The sequence below is a fragment of the Ambystoma mexicanum genome, chromosome 2p, assembly GCF_040938575.1.
Source record: "Ambystoma mexicanum isolate Mex_15411 chromosome 2p, UKY_AmexF1_1, whole genome shotgun sequence".
In the NCBI taxonomy this organism is placed as follows: Eukaryota; Metazoa; Chordata; class Amphibia; order Caudata; family Ambystomatidae; genus Ambystoma; species Ambystoma mexicanum.
The window spans coordinates 1,331,484,947-1,331,508,335 of record NC_090923.1 but is presented as its reverse complement, the minus strand read 5'-3'; the positions used below and the strand labels follow the sequence as shown (position 1 = coordinate 1,331,508,335).

General features: G+C 47.4%; 1 protein-coding gene across 1 annotated transcript in view; it reads left to right on the top strand.

Moving 5' to 3' along the window:
* Positions 1-8,105: 8,105 nt before the first annotated feature.
* The window catches only part of LOC138567462 (melanin-concentrating hormone receptor 1-like), a 677,597-nt gene continuing 662,313 nt past the window's right edge, over positions 8,106-23,389 (top strand). The window contains exon 1 of the mRNA XM_069645674.1: positions 8,106-8,440. The gene's annotated coding sequence lies outside the window, so the exon portion shown is untranslated. The remainder of the gene's footprint in view (positions 8,441-23,389) is intronic.

Here is a 23,389-nt window from a genome sequence, read left to right as displayed (position 1 = left end):
GTCTTTGTAAGTCTCAGATGGAAGGCTTTTCCAAAGTGCTTTGGCACACCCCTTTTCTTTGCAAAGTGTTCTAAGATATGGAGTGAACCAAGAGTTGAGGTGGGCACGCTGTTTAGGTTTCCAAGTTTTAAGAGGTGCTATGGTGTTAATAGCTTTGAGCACAGTTTGGTTGAAGATGTCCACCAAGACCGTTGGGTCGTCAGGTGAGAGAGCCTCATTATTAGGAATGGGCAAGATCAGAGGGAGAAGTTTGTCCTTGGTAATGTCCTTTTTGTTTCTAGTGGGGATGGATGGCGCAATATTAGGTTTGGTACGAGAATCAATGGCTGGTATGTTGAAGATAATGATGATGTGGTGGTCTGACCAAGCACAAGGGTCGTTAGAAATGATATGCGAGTTACAGTTTAAGTCAGCAATCCAATCGAGCATCCTCCCTTTGTAGTGGGTGGGTTGGAGAATGCGATGCGAGAATCCTAGATTTGTGATATTACTGGCAATCTCGCCGGCGTGTGAGTCATTGGGATCAAATAATCCAAGATTAAGGTCACCAAGAAGTAAAACTTGGGAATTGGGTTTGGTGTTGTCAGCCAGAATGGTTAAGATGTCATTCGAGAAAGTAGCAAGTGGACCAGGGGGTCTATATATGAGGTGCATAGTGGCTGTACTGTTGTGAGATAGAGAAAATTTGACTGAAAGGGACTCAGCTGAGCTAAATTGTGTGTTAGGGATCAGTCTTATATTGATGTCATCTTTGTGGATAAATGCGACTCTTGCTTTGGGAATGTAGTCCTCCTCCCCCACATATGTGGCACAGTTGTTCATCATCAAGTTCTCTGTAGTGGGCATGTCTGTTAGAAAGGTGGCAGGATTCACTGTTTTACACCTCACCACATGAATAAGGGGTTTAGAGATGATGATCTCATATGACAACGACATCTGCATAGTCAGTGTAGATTTTGACCTTTCTAGAATAGCAAAGCAAAGAATGTTCCACATACAATGTTTTTGAACACCCCATTACGATTGTAGAACATTTCTCTATTGCAAAGGCAGTAGCTGATAAAGCTTGTTTGCACACAAACTGCCCTTGCATCACTGCATCCAGAGTGCCACTATAATAGGCCAATGGCTTGTGGCCCATAGTGCCTTTTTGCGTCAACGCTGCTGTCATAAGTTGACCATCAGAATGTGAAAACAAATAAAATTCCTTTGTATAGTGCCCAACTAAACACTTTAAGTTATCAAATTGTCTAATCAATTCAACCGTCCACTGTAACTTGTGGTCCTTTGTCTTTTGTGCTTCCCTTAGGGACCATAAAAGTGGTCTTGTGTATTCTGCATAGTCTAGAATCCAGGCCCTACAATAATTAAATAAGCCCAGAAACTTCTGAATCTCTTTAACTGAGGTGGGTCTGGGAGTGGTGCGTACTGCGCTGCCCTGTTGGGTAGTATCTTCCCATTTGCTGATATAAACTGCCCCAAATTGATCACTTCCTGCTGGCAATATTGTAATTTGGCCTTATCGACCTTGTGTCTCTTACAGGCCAACAATTGCAGGAGTGTAGTGGAATCCCTTCGGCAGTGCTGTTCACTTTAACTACACACTAGCATATCGTCCACATACTGGATAATCGTGCTAGGCGCCTGAATATTCCTTACGTTGGCATGCAGTATTCTGTTCAATATGCTTGGGCTCTCAAAGTACCCCTAGGGTAATCTAGTGTGTTCGAACCACATCTGGCCCTGTGTAAATGCTGTGGGGTACCTCGACTCTGGATAGAGTGGAATTGAAAAGAATGCATTTTTCAAATCCACTGAAGTAAAATATGTGGCTTCTTTGGGGATGCTGCATCAAATTGTCACAGGATTTGGAACTACTGGAAACTTTCTGCACTACATCACTTAGGGGGCGCAAGTCCTGTATCATTCTCCAATTGCTCCCATTGATTTTTTTAACAGGATATATTGCCGTGTTACACAGGGACGTAGATGGCACAATAATCCCCTGGTCCACTAGGGCCTGTATTGTCTTTCTAATGCCCTCCTCTGCTGCTTTTGATAGTGGATATTGTCTCACCCTGGGCAGCACCGCACCTGGCTTCAATGTTATACACACAGGTGTTACATCTTTAAATAATCCTACATCATGTGGATTTGTAGTCCACAATTGTGAAAGTATGTGCTGTAAATCTTCATCGAAAAATTAGGATGGAATTAATGCTGCCATTAAGGAACACTGAACTCTTTTCGGTACTGTATCATTATGTCACATGGGATGCAAATCTATAGTATTATTTCCCCCTCTTTGTCATTATTCCCAAACAGTTCCATCATCCGTCATGTCCTTTAGCTACACTGTTAGTTCTACACAGAGCACTGTACGCCACTCACACCCGTCCCTATCCATTCCCAATAGGACAATCCTCTTGTCCGAAACTAACAACCCCTGTAGATCCAACAATATCGTTCCTATCACCACCTCGGGTGACAGAGATGGCCGAAAAATAAAACTAGTGAGCACTCACCAGCATTGCTTGGCTATCTGCGGTACCGCCTTCACAAGCACTGTAATACCATAGGTGAACATGTCTGGGTCTACGGGAATCCTGCAGACTACCACCTCCCTTGTCATTGTATGTATTATCAACATCGCCCTTACAGCGCACATCCCATGTGTGGAACAGACTACTCTATGATCTGTAAAGGATATAGTCATGTTTAACTTACTAAGCAGGTCCTCACCTAGTAAAATGACAGGGAAACTCTCGTAATATATTAAGGGTGCCCACACTATCTTCCCTCCCACCTTTACATCCAACTCCTCAGTGTATGGAACCTTGGAAATAGCCTCAGAGAATCCCTGCGCATCAAGATATTTTCCTGATAGTAGAATGTTTCCTTCCATGATACATGATTTTGTTGCATCAGAGTCCAGAATGAATATGAATTGCTTATTTCCTATCCCTGCCCTCACCAAAGGTTCCTCTTCAGGGTGGATATTCGTCGACAAGACCAGACACACGAATGCTCTCTGTAGGATGTTTGAATCAGGATACGTATTAGTTCCAGGGAACGCTAAGGGGCTGCCTCCTACTACTGCTGCTCCCCCAAATTGAGTGGTAGCCCTACCTGGCCCCCTACTAGCCGGGGCAGCACCACTCTGCTGTTGTTGCGGCAGGTGCTGCACCTGTGCGTCCGGTGCTTGGAGCTGCTGATTATAGGTTTGATATTGCCCCTGTGAATATTATTGATTCTGATATCCTTGACCCTGTTGGTGGTACCCCGGTCCTGGGGGTCCTTGGGGCCGTTGGAGCACTTGGTCCTGTTTCTGTGGCCCATAATGATGCCCACTGCAGACCTGCTCCTGCATTCCCTTGCGAAATGCCCCCACCTTAAACAATTCCAACATTGAGACTGTCTCAACCCACCTCCCCCGAGTCCAAACGCCCCTCATCTTGATCCTCAAAATACCCCTCTTGCTCGCTGTGGCCCTCCTTGCTGCCACAGTGGGCCAGGGTAAGGTTTACCCTGCCATGCTGTCCTTGTCCTCCTTCGGCTGAGCATGCCGCAATAGTAGCACTCACAACTTGCTGGGTGCTCTTTCATCCTTCTCCCTGTACTGGCATCGACACAGGCCCTTTAACTACTACCTTTGCCAATTTTTTCTCCACCAATTTCGTGTCATCCCCCTGATGCCTTTGCACTGTTTCCCTCTCCCGCTCTTTAATCCCTTTACAATGGTGAACTATTATACACTGTATTTCCGGCCATCCCTTCGCCTCAGTACCCAAGATCTTATCCAGCGCCTTCTGTCCTTCCTTCGGCAAGCCCCTCAGCCCCTCTTCACAAAAAAATAGAAAAATAACATTGATTGGTCCTGCGACCCTCCCGTCTCAGCTCTCCATTTCTCTTGCATTTTAATAATAAACTAGCTGGATCCTCATCACCCCCCCCCCATAGTATACTGCATCAACAACTGTAAATCAGGGGTATCTGGGAAGGCCCTTCGTAGTGTGTCCCATACCATTGCCCTAACTCCATTAAATGATGCTCCATCATGGGCATCGTCCCCAAGGGTTATTCCTCGGTATCTGGCCTCAACCCACACATCCCCAGCTTGGTCCTCAATTACAGCAACCAGCAGGCTCTTAAGATCGCCTACTGCCAGGGTCACCCCTGCTGTTTGCTTTTCAAATTTGTATATCCACTTGCTTGCCCCTGCTGTGAGCTGCAGGAGTGCCTTAAATTATTGTTATCCATATGAGGCCAGGGCACATACTATGTCCTTCCTGCCCCCTTACGTATGAGGGGCATCTGCCTATTTGTCCTACTTCCCACACCCTTCTTCACAACTCCTCTTCTCTTTACCAATGCCCTCCAGCTGGCCCTGTTCCTCAACCTGCCCCTTGCCCATAGACCTTCTACTTGGGGGTATTTTCAGCCGCCTCTTCACCCCTCCCTTCTCCTTCACTTTGATCCTCAGTATAAGTACCAGCATCCCCTTCCTCCACATTCTCTCCCAACACTGTATTCTCCTCTCCCAAGATGATCCACCCACCCGGGCTGCTTTCATTCTCAACACCTTCATGGCTTATACCTTCAGTATCCATCTTAAACAGCACTTTCCCTAACTTCCATTATCCCGACCTTTCTCTCAATGCACCTATATCCCTTGCTGTTCCTGGGGATGTCAGTATACTTCTCAGTTCTGTTAATAAACCCGTCAACCTATCCTCAAATTCCCTAGACCTGTAACATGCTGATACTGGTACTTCAGGCATGTGGGAATACAGAGGTGGGGGAGCGGTAGCTTGTGGTGTTACTGGCTCTGCGGGAGACCCCACCGCAGCGGAAGGGGCCCATATCGCAGTGGGTACATAGCTTGGATTAGTATAACCTTCTGCGGGATATGTTGTCAAGGGATAAAATCCCCTACCCTCCACTAACACCCCACCTTCTTCTTCTCCCTTTCTACACTTCCCATCTTTCTGCCTCTGCACCTCCACTCCATTCCCTTGATCTTCTGCGTCTTCGAACACGCGCCAAAGATTGAGAATTTCTTTTCTCTTCTGGAGCTGCTTCCCATTATATTTTGCTACTTGAAATGTCGACATGTGTTCCAAAATAGTCTTGTTGTGTGCGCCCTGCTCTGGCCATGGGCAGGGCATCCCCCTCCTCCTGTCTCTGCGATCCACTGCTTATGATATTTCTCCACCCTGTCATGATACAGTGGCGAACCTTATACATATGTTCTATTGGTGTTCCTCCCCCATACTAGTGACATGTATCTATTACTGACCCCGCAAAGCCCCTTTAACGCGGGGTGTACGCTGCTGCTTGCTTGAAACAACAAAAACAAGAAAATCAACCCCCACCCTTCTCTCCCAACCCTTACATACGTACACACACCACGCAACAAACTTGTCCAGCACTACACCACAATGTGATGCACACAATTACCACCCTTTCTACGGGCTGTTTTTTTCCCAGAAAACACAACCACCAGAAATTAAAACTTGCTAAACTAACAACCAATACTTGTTCCAGGCCTACTACTTATACGAGACCATTACTTATTATTTCCATATACCTCCTTTAAATGTTACACTGCCTTGTGGTACCACCTTCCCTCTCATTCCGAGGGGGGGCACCCTGCCTTATCTTTGCCTTACCATGTAATGCCTTACCGAAACACTCCATTCATAATACAAATTTTAACAACAAATAACCCTGACTGCATCCACGTCACATCGATGACCTTGTTCTCCACGTACTCAGACTTTTCACACTTCCCCATGCATCTGTCCCCTACTTGTTATCTTTTACAAGAGTCTACTCACATGTGCGTGCTCACCCAAACTCCTCCATCCCGGTGTTCCAACACTGGTCTGCACTCTCCTCTGAGCCGCGCCGCGCTTTAAAGAGCAGAGAGGAATTTTGATAAAATGGTTAAACCACTTGAAACCGATGTTTTCTTGGGCCTGGTCGTTCTAGGTGGGCGTAGCTCCTTCTAGAGAAGCAGCCTGGAAGCCACTGCAGGTACAGGGGGCGCTGGGATCACGTCAGGCTCACCACCTGAATGCTCACACCAGAGAGACTACAACCCGCTAGGGAAGAAAGGCCCAAGTCGATCTTGCAAGTATAACAAGTTTAATCTCACATGCAGATGAGAGCAACAGCAAAAAACTCTGCTGCTAAGAACGTTCTGCCCAAGGGAGGTACAAGCAGAAACGTATATAGGAAAACATCATCACTAATGACGCAATACATACATTACAAACCTGCGTGGCTGGTTGGATGGACCCTATGCATGTACTACCTCCTATCCATAAGGGATTTCAGTTTATTGGCCCCAGCCTAGTCCGTCCATCTTCCATCATGTGGACCCTGCGGTGCTCATCTTCTTCTCACGTCGAATGTCAGAAAACAAATTAATCATACTCCTGCTATACAGCTTGTTTTATCACTCATCCTGTGCATCTGGCAGGCCTTAAGACGGACAAACAGGAGGTTCTGGGGCACTCTAACCTTCACACACACATTTTACTCACCACCTCTGCGCCATCCGGCTCCAATGTCTCCACCCTCATTTCGAACTATACTTTATCCCTCCAAGCACCTCGCAGTACAAATCACACAATTGTCGTTTCAAAGCTATGCACTGTCCATCCTCTTTGAACATTTCAGGACTTGTTACTTTGGGGTTGGTGGTCAAAGGGCACCTGGTGCCATGGATTTCGGGGACCTTAGGGTTAGTCAGTTGTATAGGATATAACTTGTGATCACCCGGGAATGGGACGGGTCGTGATAACATGCACACCAGGCGCCGGTCTTTGATCATGGCCTTGTAGGGCACATTCCTCTTGGGTGAAAAACACATCCTTGCAACACTTTTGGAACAATGAATAGACGGTGTGGCGGGTGGGGGTGGGATCTGTCCTCATAGGAGCTCGGACATGACTGGAGGTTTCTGTGCGCTCGTGGATTTAGGCCTAGTGCATGCAATACCGCATTTACAGCTCAGGCCTTCCCTTCCACCTAGGGTTACTAATACCTATGCAAAAATTGCTATGCCGCCCACGCCGTGGGCCACACCATGTAGTTAAACTATAATTAGTTATATTAACATGGGGTCCTGCTGGACGGGAAGGCATCCCTTTCACTGTCCACCCGCCTCCTGGCTCATCACAGTGCCTCAAATGCATCTCACCTTACTTTAAAGCACCTGGGGGGACGTGGGGCTGCCCCTTCCCAACACTCTCAAGCCTTACTTTTTCTCCTATCCTTCCTCTCACACTCACTTTTTCTCTTACTCTCTCACCCTTTCTCACTCATATTTCCTATTGCTCATCATCCGCAACCTCTATCAATGGCTTCCTCCGTTGCACGCCTTATCGCATCCTCCTTTATAACTTTGCACTCTCCCGCTTGCTCTCTGGTGCCTATAAATGCAAAATGCAAAGAACAGGAAACGCCGAACCTATTGGCATTGCCAATGCTCGTTTTACCAAGCAGCAGTTCCGAGCTTCCCCACACAGTGAGTGACACGCGAAAGAACCGCGGAAAGGTCAAGCGTGATATTGACGCGCGCCCAGAGCCAGGGCCGAAGAACGATGATGGGTCGTCTCCTTCGCCAGAAAAGACCTACCCTTTGAAGAATAATTCCACTCCTGATGGAAACGTGTTGTGTGCAAGGAAGACAGGTCACCTGCGCCCTGCGCGAGGACACCAAAGGAATCTTCAATTACTCGCGCCGCACCCTCAGGGGGGGAACATAACGTTATAGGGTCACCCCTGAGGGGGGGGGATAACGTTATAGGGTCAACGCTCAGCTTTGTGTAGGTTGAAACAGAAAATAGTGCATGTATACGTTTGATATACATTATTTGTTTAATTCCTTACTATACAGTAGATTAGCATGTCATTTAGTTAACGTAATGCTTTGGGGGGAAAATACAAACATAATCCACAGGAACTCAGTGGATGCTCAAAATACATTTAAGCGAGTCCTTGAGAGCGACAGAAAATTAGGTCAGGCCTGGGGGAAACAAATAGAATTTGGGTGGTTCAGTTCGGTACATCCTGCCCCCTCTCCGTCCCCCTCCCACCGCCCGTTTCGCGAGGCAATGACGGGCACGGTGGCGAAGTTCGCAGGTTGGCTGTGCAGCTCGTAGAGCGATGCATTAAAGTCTCTCAGCGACTGCCCGCGCGTGTGGTGTTTTTTTTTTGTGCTCTTAAGCTGGCTGCTTCCAGTAGATCCGTCGTTATTAGCTCGCTGAGCCCCGCGCTCGCCCTACGCGCGCGGCCAACGCTGCGCAGCTGCCCAGCACCGTTGCCTCCTGCGCTGCGCACCCAGGAGCCGGCTGCTGCCTCAGGGAAGAGATGCCGGCGCTGGCGGGAGGAGGAGGAGGAGGAGACGGCGGCGAGAGCGTCCCTGCAGGTATGCGTTCCCGCTCCCCAATTCCAGAGAGCCGCCTAAGCACGGGGGCTCTCCGGCAGGGCTGAATGGGGAAGCCGGGCGACTGGTTGGAGAGGGGGAGGAATGGGGGAGGAATGATGGGGGGAAGGGGGCAGAAGAGATGCTGCGTTTATTTCTCGATTGAGAAATGTATATCTATTTATTTATTTTTTTTGCAGTTGTTTGTTGCGGCTTTCTTTAGTGCGAGCCTTAGAAAATCATGGTTTTTAATATGAGGACGCGTGAAATGGGCTTTTGGCGTGCGGTTTCATTTCAGACAGGAATTTTGAACGCAGTCAACAGGCTATTTTCACACTTTTCAAAGTTTGGATGAAAATGTGCTTTGCTCCTGTGCTTCAGTGGGGGGGTGTGCGGTTGACCTAATGAACACGTTACTTCACGTGCGTATACATTCGTGCGCGCCGCCTCAGAAACTGATGGGTCTTCGCAGTACCTGGATGTTTCGGGAGGATAGCTCAGGGGCAAAGTGCTCGCCTTGGAAGCAAGACGACATGGAGCAACACAGGTGCGAACACCGGGTCCGCGCTTAGAAACCTCTGGGTATTATACATAACGTGTTATAAATGAGCGTGTTATAAATAACCTATGTCCGCGCTTAGCAACCTCTGGGTATTATAAATAAAGTGTTATAAATGAGCGCGTTATAATCTTTCACTTACCACACTAGAGCATCTAACCACCTCTTACTCGAAATTCCCAAATTTAAACTAAAAAAAACGGGTGGAGCCAGTTTCCCCGTGAAAGCTGCCTGCGCATCGAACGCCCTGCCCTCTGCATTGAGAGTTAATCTACCATACACGAGCTTTAGACGCCACGTGAAGAACTGGCTCTGGTCGAATGACAACTAACCACTAATTCTCCTTCCCTGGACCTACCACTGACTAACCACTGTGAATTACTGATATGATATTCCTGATCCCTGATCCGACTCCTTCGTTGCATAATAGTGCCTCTCGGCCTGTACCTTCTTACCTGCTTGCTAATCGTTAACAACACTTGTACTATACCTTCTTCATGTATTATTGTATTGTTGTATGTAACCAAGCTCAAGTATACTTGTAACTGCTGCGCCCGGCTACCCCCGGGTTTGGAGCGCATTATCAAATAATAAACTAAACTAAACTACATAACCTATCATATCATGTCGAGATATAATGGAGATGGTGGTCAACGAGGATGCAGTGCACTGTGGTGCTGGTGTCATGGGTGAAATGAAATACTGCTGTAAACAGCGCTCGTTTTTTGTACCAGAAACAGAGAACGAGCGTTGAGAAAAATTGGAGATGAAACTAAACCCAGTTGTAAGAAAAGTGCCTTCCTTTTTTAGTGTTGGCTATTATGGGGGCACTGTAAGGGCTGCATATGAGTTTTAACAATTGTCGAAAATGAGGACTGGTGAGACTTGATATAAGGGAAGGGGTACACAGCCTGTGAGCGTTGTTTATTTTCCCACCCACTGACTGACCCTGTCCCTGTTAGTCCTTCTGGCCCTTTCCACCCAGCACTTGTCCCTCCCGCCGATACACACACACACCCCTGGTATCTATGTGTACCAGCGCTCGGCTTTTTTAGCAGCCTTTTGGAATGTAGTGGCTTAGTTGCAGCTATAAACCACCTTCTGATGTAATACAAATGTGATAGCTAAGCATGTCTTCAGACATTTATAAGTAGTGCGTGGTTGTCCTTGCACCTAATCATTGCACTGAATTCCAGTTGCAAACAAGCATTGGCAACGCCAACAGTTTTTGCACTTGCACTGGCATTAGATGGGCATTTGAAAGGCACTGTCGCGATGTGCCCAGGTACTAACAACATTTGCCAGCTGTTGCAATCTTATGTTGAGAGATCTCATTACGTCAGTTCCCAGAAAATTCAGACCGCGTGCCTACATATGAACTGTTGGCTTTGCCGATGCCTGTCTTGAAATCTACCGCGTTCATGTGTGTGTACTTTTAGGTGTACATGGTCCGATGATCTCAGGGAGACACAAAGGATTGACAGATGTTTTGCTTCCTAATAAATGGGCTCACCTGTGGCTGTAATAACCTCTTAAATAACTTCGTAATAACGAATGTTTTATGCAATTCAGCATGAAACCATACCCTCTTATCACTAAAGGGTTAATTATGATGAGGATGCATGAATTGCTGAGGCGCAATTACATTGCGGGTTTCACTTGGAACAAGCTGTCAAGTTCGTGGAAAGGTGGAATGCGCGTAAAATGGCATTCGGTCTCCAGCTGCGTGAGCGGGGGCGCTCCGTGAACACCCAAGTCCACACACTTTTGAGCTGCACATAGTCTAAGTAACCTGTGGAGGCACGTGTGTGTTTTATTTTACTGTTCCTTTTATTTACAAGAAGAGTGACGAGAAACCCGGCCCCAGTCAGGAATTCAATTATTGTTTTTCAGTAGCTAGGAGTTCACTCCTCATCACGTGTGAAACCCTAATTCCAGAGAGTTCTCTTCTGGAGTCACAGAGTGCAGGCGTGTGTGTCTGTGTGTTCAGGATTCACATTATAATTGCCCAAGCCGGGATTCGAACCTGTGCTGCTATGCGTTGTCTTGCTTCCAAGACGAAGGCCTGGGCCCTGTGCTGTGATCCCGGTCAACCCCTGTGTGGGTACGTTTTAATTGCAATACTATTTGTGTTGGTTATTGCACAGTAGAGCAGTTTGACATCAAGGGAATGAAGTCAAGTAGACATCAGTTGATCAATTTCCACAGTGACATGAGTGAACACGCTGTTACCCTGTTACATAATGCGTCATCAGCCATAGAGATCCAGACACGCACCGGATTTCCCATAGGAGCCAAGGTATTACTGCCAGATTTCCTCCAAGGCTGCACTCTACCACCATGCCTGGAATCTGACTCTCCATCGTTGCCAAACTGGACATTCCCCCGCAGCACCTCCAGGCTTAACTTCCAGGTCCTGCCTTTGAGATGTTTGGTCACGATCTGAACGTTCTGCAGCACCCACAATCTGTTTTACACAGGCCGGCAAGTTGGCCTGGCGCAATGTCACTATGGAGGGAGTTGCCACTGCCATTGATACCACGTGATTTTTTTCCCAGCATCTCTTCTCACCTTCCTTGGCCATAGCAGAGCATAGGAGCAAAGGCTGCCGCGGATGTAGTTGCATTTTCAAAGAGGCAAGCCAGCCCGCAGGGAGTTCTCCCTCAGATCTAAACCCCGATATTAGTCAAAGATCAAGAACTATAGACATGCCCTCACTATCACATGATTTTCCCTGCCAGTGCAATATGGCATAGTCTCGCATTTTCTCTGTCAGTGCAATCACTCTCTCTCCCCCCCCTCTCTCTCTCGCTTTCTCTCTACCCCCTCCTCTCTCTCTAATCTCTCTCCCTCTCTCTCTCTCTGTCTCTCCTCACGCTCTCTCTTATCTATATGCTCTCTCTTTTAGTTTTGGATTTATGTGGTGCTTTAGCGCCACCAGTAAGGCAAAACGATTGCATTTGCGTGCAGATAGGAGCGGAATGTGGAATGTCTGTGAATCGGGGCACACAGCCTATCAACGTTGTTTGGTAATTTACCCACCCATTGACAGACCATGGCCATGCTGATCCATGTAGCCATTTCCACCCACCATCGGCCCCTCCCCAACCAAAACACACCATCCTGGGATATTTTGGGGCTAGCTGTAGCATGCCGCAACATTAGATTGTGTGCTGTATGGGGCCTACAAATTATATTTCAAAATCGCTCCATTGCTCCTGTAAATGAGCTCCGGGTGCAATCAGGATGCCCTAACGAAGTGTGCTTTCAGCCACTTGATTTACTAGCAATATGTGTGTCCTCACATCTGTTCCTTGCATTCATCTTTTGTTAAAAACAGGCATTGGCAAAGCCGACCGTTTTGAATTGTGTGTAGGTATTTAACTTGCAGTGACAATATATGCTCATGTGCTCCTACTCAGCCGTTAAACCTTATGGCCAGGTAATGCCATGTTGTCTGTGCCTGCCAAATGCCTATCCCATGCTATAAACAAATCATCTTCATACCTACAAATTGTTACTAATGAATGCAAATGTGTTATGAGTCTTTGGGGAATTGTCCATTTGATGCCAGTTTCATCTTAGAACTAGCTGTTAACGTCCAATCACAGTGTCCTGGTTTCAGTTGGCATTTGTATTTAACCAGTAGAATACCTTGCATTTTTTCAGTTGGATAGTTTTAGTCCAATAACATTCTAAAACCCATTTATGGGAAACTGGATTCAGTAGAGATCATGTATAGCTGTTCAATTGGACTTTCCACTAGGGAATGCTCCAATCAAAAGGGTGTGCAAGGTCAGTGGCTGTGAGGTTGAGGGCGTTCCCAGCATCCCCCTTGCCTTTAAACTAAGTTCATTTAGCTAAAATCCTCTTTATCAGTGTCGACAAACTGAACGTTAGCACGTTTTTATAAGGTTTGACTGTACAACATGTTCACTAAGTCAAATTTGACCACACATATGCATACCCTTTTTTCAATTAAAGATGACATGCTTGAGAATAACACAAATATTTTTCATGACCCCTGCAAAGCTACTGTCCTACGGAAGAAAAGTGTCCCATTTATACTGGTGGGTTTGGCCGTTTGGAGATTCAATGTACGCTGCCATTCTCTCCTAAATACCATGATTTTAAAAACATTGTTAACATTTTGGGCAGTAGGAATAGGGCGCAGTTACTGGATCATAAATTGAAACATAAGGGACCGAGTCATAGAAAAAGTGCAAAGTCCCTGCAAAGTACTTAGCGCCTAAAACAACTTTGCACCAAACTACACTTAAGAGTTTTTTTGCGCCATTCCATGCATTCATGGATTCAAAAGTGCAAAGTAACCCTCAGCACAAAGAAAATCAAGTTTTGCCTGGAACACCCACAACACGCCCCCTTGCAAACAAAAAAACATCGCCAACTAACAACTTTTTCGCCTGCCTTTGTCCCACCATCCAGCACCCTGGTGAAATTGTGTGCCGTCCTCATGCAACCAAAGGCAGAAATGCAGCAAAACTGTGAGCCCTTCCCGTGTAACTCAAGGCAGCACCCCACCAAAACTGTATGCCGTCCCCACCCAACCCAAGGCAGCACCGCAGCAAAACTGTGAGCCTTCCCCACATAACTCAGGGCAGCACCCCAGCGAAACTGTATGCCGTCCCCATGCAACCCAAGGCAGCATCCTGTCAAAACTGTGAGCCGTCCCCACGTAACTCAGGGCAGCACCCCAGCGAAACTGTATGCCGTCCCCAGGCAACCCAAGGCAGCATCCCGGCAAAGCTTTGAGCCGTCTCCACGTAACTCAGGGCAGCACCCCAGCCAAACTGTATGCCGTCCCCACGCAACCCAAGGCAGCATCTCGGCAAAACTGCGAGCCATCCCTGTGTAACTCAAGGCAGCACCCTGGCGAAACTGTGATCCGACCCCCCCCATAACTCAAGGCAGCACCTTGGTGTAACTGCGTGCCATCCCCATGTAACCCAAGGCAGCAGCTTGGTGTAACTGCGTGTCATCGCCATGCAACCCAAGGCAGCACCCTGGTCTCCGCCACAACCGCCAGGCAGTCCCCTGCCAGTACACCCCCCTCCCCACACCCTCCTGACTAACCCCAGGCAGCCCCATGAAGTCCTGACACCACCCACTGGCAGCACCCTGACATCTGCCACAACCACCAGGCATCCCCATGCCAGTACACCTCCCTCCTCACAGCCCCCTGATTTCTGTTGCAACCCCCAGGCAGCCCCCTGCCAGAAAACCCCCCTTGCCACATCCCTGATTGCCACCACAACCCCCAGGCAGCCCCTGCCAGTACACCGGCATCCCCACCCCTCCTGACCTCTGCCACAACCCCCAGATAGCCTCCTCCCAATACACCCCCTCCCAATACCCCCTGGCTTCTGCCACAACACCTAGGTAGCCCCCTGTCAGTACACCCTTTCCCACTCTCTCCTGGCCTCTGCCATAACCCCCAGGCAGCCCTCTGAAGTCCTGACACCACCAAACACCCCGCCCGACCTCCGCCACAATCCCCAGGCAGCCCTCTGCCAGTACACCACCCTCCCTACCACTCCTGACCTTTGCCACAACCCCCAGGCAGCCCCCTGCCAGTACACCCTCCCCATGCCACCCTGACCTCTGCCACGAACCCCAGGCAGCCCCTTCAAGTCCTGGCTCCACCCACCACCCCCTGACCTCTGCCTCAACCCTCTCCCCACTCCCCTTGGCCACTGCCACAAACCCCAGACAGTCACCTGCCAGAACATCCCCATCCCCACATCCCCTGACCTCTGCCAAAACCCCAAGTTGCCCCTTGCCAGTACACCTCCCTGCCCACACCTCCATGACCTCCTCCTCAATGCCCAGGCAGCCCCCTGCCAGTACACTGCCCTCCCCATGCCCTTTGACCTCCAAAACAACCCTAGGCAGCCCCCGGCCAACACCCCACAGCCCCTTGCCAGCACCTCCCCTTTCCAACACCTCCCCTGACCTCTCCACAACCCCCAGGCAGCCCCCTCAAGTCCTGACACCACCCACTCCCCTCTGACCTCTGTCACAATCCCCAGTCAGTGCCCTGCCAGTATACCCCCCTCCCCACCACCCCTGATCTCTGCCACAACCTGCAGGCAGCCCCTTCAAGTCCTGGCACCACCCCCTGACATACACCACAACCCCTAGGCATCCCCCTGCTAGTACATCCCCTTCCCCACACACCCTCCCCCCCACACCCCTCTTCTACAACCCCCAGGCAGCCCCCTGACAGTACACCCCCCCGGCCTCTGATAGTCTACCCACTTACCAGTCCAATGTGGATCTTCAACTTACCTCAACATCGTCTGGCCTGCCTCCAACACAATTATCTTGGAGTACTGCTGTTGAATCCAGGCCTCCAGCATCTTCCATTACTCCCTGATGGACTACACTAATCTGCATATCAGCAGGATAGCACACCGTTGCACCACCTACACTGTGACCATGTAATGTACATGTGACATAGTAATGCAATGCAAAGTTGCATATGTATAGTGTCTTTGTACCATTGCAAGTGTCTCAAATAACTACAAGTGAATGTCCCTGGAGGACAGAAGTCCAACGAATAACAGAATGTGCCAAATCATAATGTATGGCTGGGTGCATTTCAGCATATGCAAAAGTAGGCAGGTAGGTAGGGCTGGTAAAGTCCATGCCAGTGACCAAAGCACAACAGCCCTGTGTGGGGGTGATGTGATGCATGTCAGAGAGTGTGCGACTGAGGGAGAATACAAATGGCAGCAGCTAGACCGAGCCATCAACAATGGGACTCATCTGCATTCTAGTGGCAGAGGTGATGCATGATATGAGAGCAAGCAGTAGTTGATTGCAGGTGTGGGTTGGTGGGTGGCCATACCTTGGGAAGGATACAGCATTCTCCCAATGAGTGCACACGTGATGAGTGTAGCCCAATAATACACAGTGAACACCCACAATGCAAAATACCCATTACAGTGAAAGAAGTGTTGGCACTTCTGTATTGAAAAGCAAGTGCCAAAGGAACACTGAAACATCAGTGGACCTGAAATTAATGCAACATACAATAAACGATAACTCCAATAGCCATTGTTCAGAGGTGGATGATCCATCACCAGGTGCAACACACACATAAGCAGAGTGGAACATGTGGCAAGACACATGAACAAGTGAGTATACATCCACAATGAGAGAGCACAAGCACATACATCACATATCTCACACATCAACACAACCAACCCTGTATGCACATCATAACACACACACCAAAAAAAAAAAATAACTCCAACAACACCAACACACCAAAACTAAACACACAGTGACCCCGCACAAGGAATGGGAATAGATAAACAGCTTTTGCCACGTCAAACTGTCTAATACCCCCCTTCCTACATGTGAAATGCATGTGCACATGTCAAAGTCAAACAAAAGAATGGCAACATGTCAACCACTGACAAAACACAACACCTCAACAAACACATATGAACACTTTGACCAACGGAGTACAAACCCAACCATGCCTTACCACTATCACATGCGCATCCACACCATGTACCCAAAAGAACAACCTGCACCCACACCATGTACCCAAAAGAACAACCTGCATGTTTTTCAAAGCACACAAGTAGGCAATTGACACATGTGCATGACAAACCTGTCAAAAATATGATATCGAAAAGCACAGCACCTCCCCACATCTACAAGTGGTCCCCCCTGTACATCGAGCACGGATGCCACTGTCATCACATACAAGGAGCATGTGCCCATGTCCCCCAGCAAACAACACAGTCACAACATGACACACACATCTAGCCCCCTACCCACATGACTGCCATTCTACCCATGTGCTCTTAGAGCAAAGACAAAGTAAAAGTGCACATGGACAAAGAGAATGCAACAAGTGTGTAAAGAACGACATTAAAACATTTATTAAAATTATGTACACATGAAAAATCGTAAGGGAAAAATATCCAAGGTTGAAATCAAATTAAAGTCAAAGATTAAACCTAACACTAATAAACTATGTACAATGCAGCAGGCTGGTCTGATGAGATGTCGGCCATGGCTTCCACCAGGACTGACTCCACCAGAACTTCCTCTTCCTGTAGACAGGCCTCCGTATGATACTGGAGGGTTTGCAGGGTGCCCAAAAAGTATTCCTCTAACTCCTCCACCACCCTGTAGGACTCCCCCAGGATGGCCACCTGCCCCCTTGCCTGTCACTCATCCGCCCCCGCCCAGGCTCTCTGAATGGTTGACCCCCATGCCTGCTGCCTCTCCACATCCTGCTGCCTTGCATACCGCACCCTGGCTGACACCACGTTCTTCAGATGGATCCTGACCCCCTGCCTCAGTTCACGCACCTGGGCGCCACTTTGCCTCCTCCCAATGGCAATGTCCAGCAGAATGCGCCCACTCACAGCCACCATGTGCTGCTCCCTGACAGTGAGTGCCCTATGTCTGGACTCCCTACGAACAGATGACAGTTGTTATTGGGGGAGTACCGCACCTGCATTGCCCTCAAGTGCCTGCTGCACCTCAATTGCCCTTACCTATGTGGGCTTTTGTTCTGGCTCAGTGACCACCTCTGCTGCTGATGTAGGGACTTCCACCTCAACCGGGAACAGGGGCCCATCCAGACAGGGTGGGTGTGGGAATGGTGCACATGGGGATGTGGTGGGAGGTGGCATGGAAGCTGCAGTGGAGTGCAACTGGGGCCAGCCTAAAGAGACCACCTGAAGGGAGTACAGTTGGCAACTGTGCCAGGAACACAGATACCTGCTCATGATGCTGCACAAGATCCATTTGCATAACCTATACATCACTCAAATGGCTCTGGTCCGTCTGGCAATACCTGCCAGCAGGGGCTGCACTATAGCTCAGATGGCCTCATCGGCCAAAAGTGGGGGCTCGGTCTGGGAGGAGGCATCATGTAAGGTGGCCACTGCCACAGCAGATGGTCCAGGGATAGGCGGTTGTGCAGAAACTCCCATAGTGGACAGCACATCCGCAAATCTCAGGGCCGGGAATGCAGCCTCAACACTTTACACGATGCCCCCACCTGGCTCTGTGGGCTGGACTGCAATGGCCTCCTTTTCCACAACCACCCCCATCACCCCAGAAGCTCAGAGAGAGCCCTCCACTTTAGTTGGCCTTTGTGTGGCAGCACCCTGTCCCATCGCTGCTGAGGAGTCCCCCACGGCAACCATATCCCTTGACTTAACCTCAGCAGCCTTACCTGATGGAATAGGCACACCCACAGCCACATCAATCTCTGAAGATTGTGTCTCAATCTTGCGTGGCTGTAGCTTGCACCTCGGCCTGGAGGCCCTGTTTCTGCTTCTTTGCTCCACAGCACTGCCACCTGCAGCAACTGTGGAAAAGGGCACAAAGAACAGTGTCATAAGTCAAAAGTGATGATTGTGAGAAACCTGAAGGTGTCTCTCCCACTAGACCCCGAGGATCTGTCATCCAGGTGGCCAGGACATGGCCATTGCTTTTGGATCCAGTTGTTGGGGGTGGACCAGTGCGGGAGGATCACCTGGATAAGGGGTCCTCGGGGAGTGGAATTGGGGCACCGGAGGGTGAGACACGGTATCACATTTCCAATAAAACCTTTTCCCCCATCCTACCAGGTAGGATACTGAGGAACTCAACCCCCACACCCTCTTGCCCGACATGAACACTTTCTCACGGACAGTTCACCGTGAGCGACAACGGACTAAAAGTAGAGCTGTTTACCTGACATGTGCCAACACCATGGACAGGCAAGGTCAGGCAATTATGGATTATTACACACACCTGACTTCCATTACACTTCCCCACACGGATAAAAGGCAGAACACGAAAGCACACTCTGAGTGAGGCAAATCACGTGAGGAAACAGCAGTTCCAAGATGGCAGTTTCATACAAGGAGAAAGATGGCAAGGCTAGAGAGTCGCAAGGTGGGAAGTACCCGTGACCTCTAAAGATTACTTTCATGACCTTTGGAAAATAAGAAACCGAAGACCAGGAACTAAGGCTAATCAAACCTGGACAGTGTGTAGGAGGTACCCAGAGCTCTCCTGCTTTGATAACCAAGGCAGGGAGGAGTGATTTCCGCTGTGGTGCTGGCTCCTACAACAAAACAGTGTTAGAAAAGACAGCACAGCCGGTGAGTCAGAGAGACTGATATCAAACCAGTTTGTGTTTTGAAGAAAGGTTGCAAGCAGCAACATTGTACAAATAGGATAGTGTGTGAGGCATGTGTATGGAGCAACGCGAATATAATTGGAACCAAAGGAGTAACTGAACTTTACATTTTGAACTTTGGATATATCATACACAGAGTAGTCTGGCTCCACGTGGGCGCTCATTCGAAAGTCTCTGACAGGTATCCAACAGGTGCAGAGTGTGACTAACGACATCAAAGTGGTCATGCAATGGGTCATGCAAAATCCTGTGCACATTCAAAAGTCTGCGATAGTTTAAAGTAAATCACAATTGGTCTGAGCCAGGCTGAGTGTGATTAACCGTGAGTCACCCAAGAAATAATTCTCTGACCATTGGTGAGCTTAGGGCCCTCTAGGAACGTGCATGTAATGGATGGGATCACACAGATTAACTCCCAGACCAAATCACCAAACCAACTCAGGAAGATGGCAAAGTACTGTTTTATTAACAATTATCTAAAAAAGGGAATAACAACGAACATCAATAGACGTGCGCTCGATTTCTCTCAGCGATCTTTTCACACAACATAGACTTTATACTAAAAATACATCAGAGATGACGTCATACTACGTGGCAATAATTAAAAACCTACTGGGGATTGGGATAGGCTTAAGGGGAACATCTAAGTACACATTCTATTGGAACTGGGATTATGATTGGCTGCCCACTATTAGGTGGACTACATATGCCTACCTCTAAAACATGTCATCTTCAGAAATGTTAGATACACGGTTTCTCATTGGTTCTCAAACTATAAGGTCCTTCGTTATATGGACCACTTCAATTGGATGGCACGCTTGTGCCATGTCTGGAACATTTGGTTCACTTAGCAGCACGTAAGACCAGACCCAGGTGCAAGGAGATGGGGCCTGACACTACCTCCCCACCCAATTAGCCCAGCATCTCTCATCACCTAAACCTTCTGCCATGAAGATTGTCTTTGAACTTGGTCTTACAAAGTATCCTTTTCTCTGAGAATACATGGGAGTGGAGGCTCTCACTATCATGTCCTATGACTTCACATTTCAACTCTATTTTTATCCTTGGCTCACATGACATGACGATTTGGTCTATTTTGCAGGTTTTACATAGGAGGGCAGGGTTTCTTGCAGAGCCATGCAGCTGCTCCTCTACATTCCCCCCACTGGTCGAGTCCTCGACCACTTTCTCAATTGTTTCCACATCCTGATATTTTCTCTTGAAAAAGTGTTTCTTTGCTATCCATATCTTCATCACCCCCCAACTACACTCCAGGTCATGTAATTACATTGTCCATTTGGGGTACAGTAGACCCATCGTGCCACGTACTTCTTATGATTCTTTGGATACAGGAACTTTGTTACCTCAGGTGCTACAATCCTGGTCTCTATATTTACTTCCGGACAGTGTCATCAGTCATCTCCTTGACGTTTGGTTTAGATTTGACATCGATCATGATCTTCATCCCTACCACTTCCTTTGCTTTTTTCTTGCATTGGGCAATCACTATCCTGACTACACAAAATCCAAACATCTCCAGCATCAATATTACTCCAAGAATTTTGAATATATTTGCCAACCACTGTGGAATCCGCGAAAACAGGGAGGCAAACCAGCTGTCATCTTCAATGTCATCCATGTCATCTTCCATCTTGTTATGGAGGTTTGTTAACAATGTTGTTGCCTCTGTCAGGGTTCCATTTTGCTCATTGTGAGAAGGAGTGAATGTGCAACAGGATGGACCGATTTTGGCACAAAGTCCTTCTTCCATCGGTCTGATCATATCAAGGACATACCTATTCTGGAGGGTCAACAGTCGTATGGCCCTCAGCTCTTCCTTAATGGCATTGAATCCCTTTATGTTAGAATTGATTGTTTGCAGAAGCTCCCATCTAGTGATCTGTAACCACTTGGCGTTCGTCACTGCTTGGATCCCAGGCATGAATATAGTCAACAGTATTGTGGCAGAGTTTCTGAACAACCTGTGTTCCTCAGGAATGGAGTCATACGCTGTTATTGATTTGGCTGAGAAATAATTCTCTATTTTTGTCCGTCAGAGAAGTTCATGCAATCTTTATTTTTTTCAAGTGGGCATCCACCTTTGGAAATTCACCAATGTTCAGATCGCTTTGAGGAATCACTAATGCTGGAGCATGGACGAGCATCAAGGAACATACTCCGCCCCAATCCTTGGGCAACCTTATATAGGCTCTAGATCCACAAGCATAATATCGATTCATAAAGACTGCTGTCCCTTCTCCCATCCTAGGAACGTTAATTGTGGTTTTGCATCTTTTTTATATCCCACATGGTTCTTTCCGTGTCTTCCGAAGCATAAAGTTGCATTAACCAATGGGATTACAACTGCTGGGCCTGATTCGTCTTCTACCTATTTCACCAGTTTGGAGTGCTTGGCTCATGACCTTAAGCATCCATCATTCACCTTCTGTACCTCTTGTACGTAATCTGTTTTCAGCTAATGAGCAGCACAGGACATAATTCCTTATCCCCATCCTTTCTTGGAATTCAGTTGTCCATAGATGAATAATTGAGTTTGTTCCCAACATCCAGGTGATCCAGCTGCTTCTTTCACATCAGGACAATTCATCCTCTTAATTTCTTCAATGATCACCTCATCCTATCCTGCGGAAGGGTGCATAAGCAACTTGCTTTTCCATCCAGGCTCCTTCTCCATTTGTACTGTCTTGATGTAGTCATCCTGTTATGGAAATGACCATTTTGATCTACATTGAAAAGTCGCCCAACTTCCTTGGAATTGTCCTTGAGTAGTACATGTTGCAAGATGGCTGAGGCATTTTGCATCATGTTCAGGAACCTCTTTTGCAATGAAAGTCCTTACTATATTCATGGCATAGGGGATGAGAGAGCAGACGTAGCAACCCTCAGATGCTTTTCCCCCTACTTTTTTCATGTGTTGGTACCACATGTTATCCCCCAGGTGAGCTGTGTTATCTAGATAGGTATTTATCTCTTCACTATCTTCCTCTGCATCTCTTTTGTGTCTCCCAATATAGTTATAGAAATCAAAGAGTCTGTCCTTATTTGTTTTCACAATGGGGAGAAACATAGGAACTTCTCCTTCAGCTGAAGTGCTAAGACGATTGAGACTTTGAAAGATGAGGAACAGAAAGACAACGAGAATATTCATGCCAAATTATATCATACATACACATCTGGGCATCCATTTCTCGCGCCATCCTACTGCTTGTTGAATTTGTTCAATCTCTATAACCATGGCATTTACTTTATTAATCATTTTTAATACAATCATCAAGTTTCTTTATATTTGCAACTGTAACATTTCTCACTGGACCGTTTTTAGGATCTGGTAAAAAAGTGTCAATATTAACGTGTCTTCTAACAAGAGCAGGGTAAGATTGAAGTATGAACACCACAAGCCGATGAACGTCAGTAACGTCAGGTACCATATGTTTGATCACTTAAAACAAATATTCTCAATGAAATGAATCTGGATACTGGTCTTGTTTCAAATTTCTGATCAAGAACTGACATTTAGGCATAACTCTGATGCATTATTCTTTGCTGCACTATATTTCTAAAAGTTCATTTTCAAAATTCCTGGAATACTCTGAAAGTCCTCGCACTTCCTGCTAAAATAAGTATAAAGAGTGTCTATTGAATTCCAGTCCATAAAGTATGTGTTACTCACTCGTTTTATCATCTTTCTTCTTAGTCGTTGATCGGTTCTGCACACGCAGAAATTCTTCTTCCTGTCTTGCTTCTGGATCAGTAACGGTGGGAAGGAAGGTCACGCCTTCATAAATCTTTGCGTCGCTCAGGTGCAACCAAGCTCTTCTCCCTTGTATTTTAACAGCAGAAGGGGACACTTCTTCGACAATGAAAGGGCCATGAAAACATGGTTCCTGCCATTTCCTGGTAACAATTTTAATCAATACTAGGCCCCAAGCATATAGCTTAGGTGGTGTTAATAGTTCACTTGGATTGGTTGCCGAATTATCAACTTTCATGTTCTTAGACCAACGCCCCTGATGCTTGACTTGATCTGAAATGAAAGAAATACTAGAGGTCATACATGTCAAATAATTATGCATCTCATCACCTAAAGTTTTTGCTATGCTCTTTGCATCACTCTTCCTCCTAGACAGAGGTGTAAGAGGTGTTCTCATTCAACGCCCTGTCACTAGTTCATATGGTGTGAGGTAGTGGT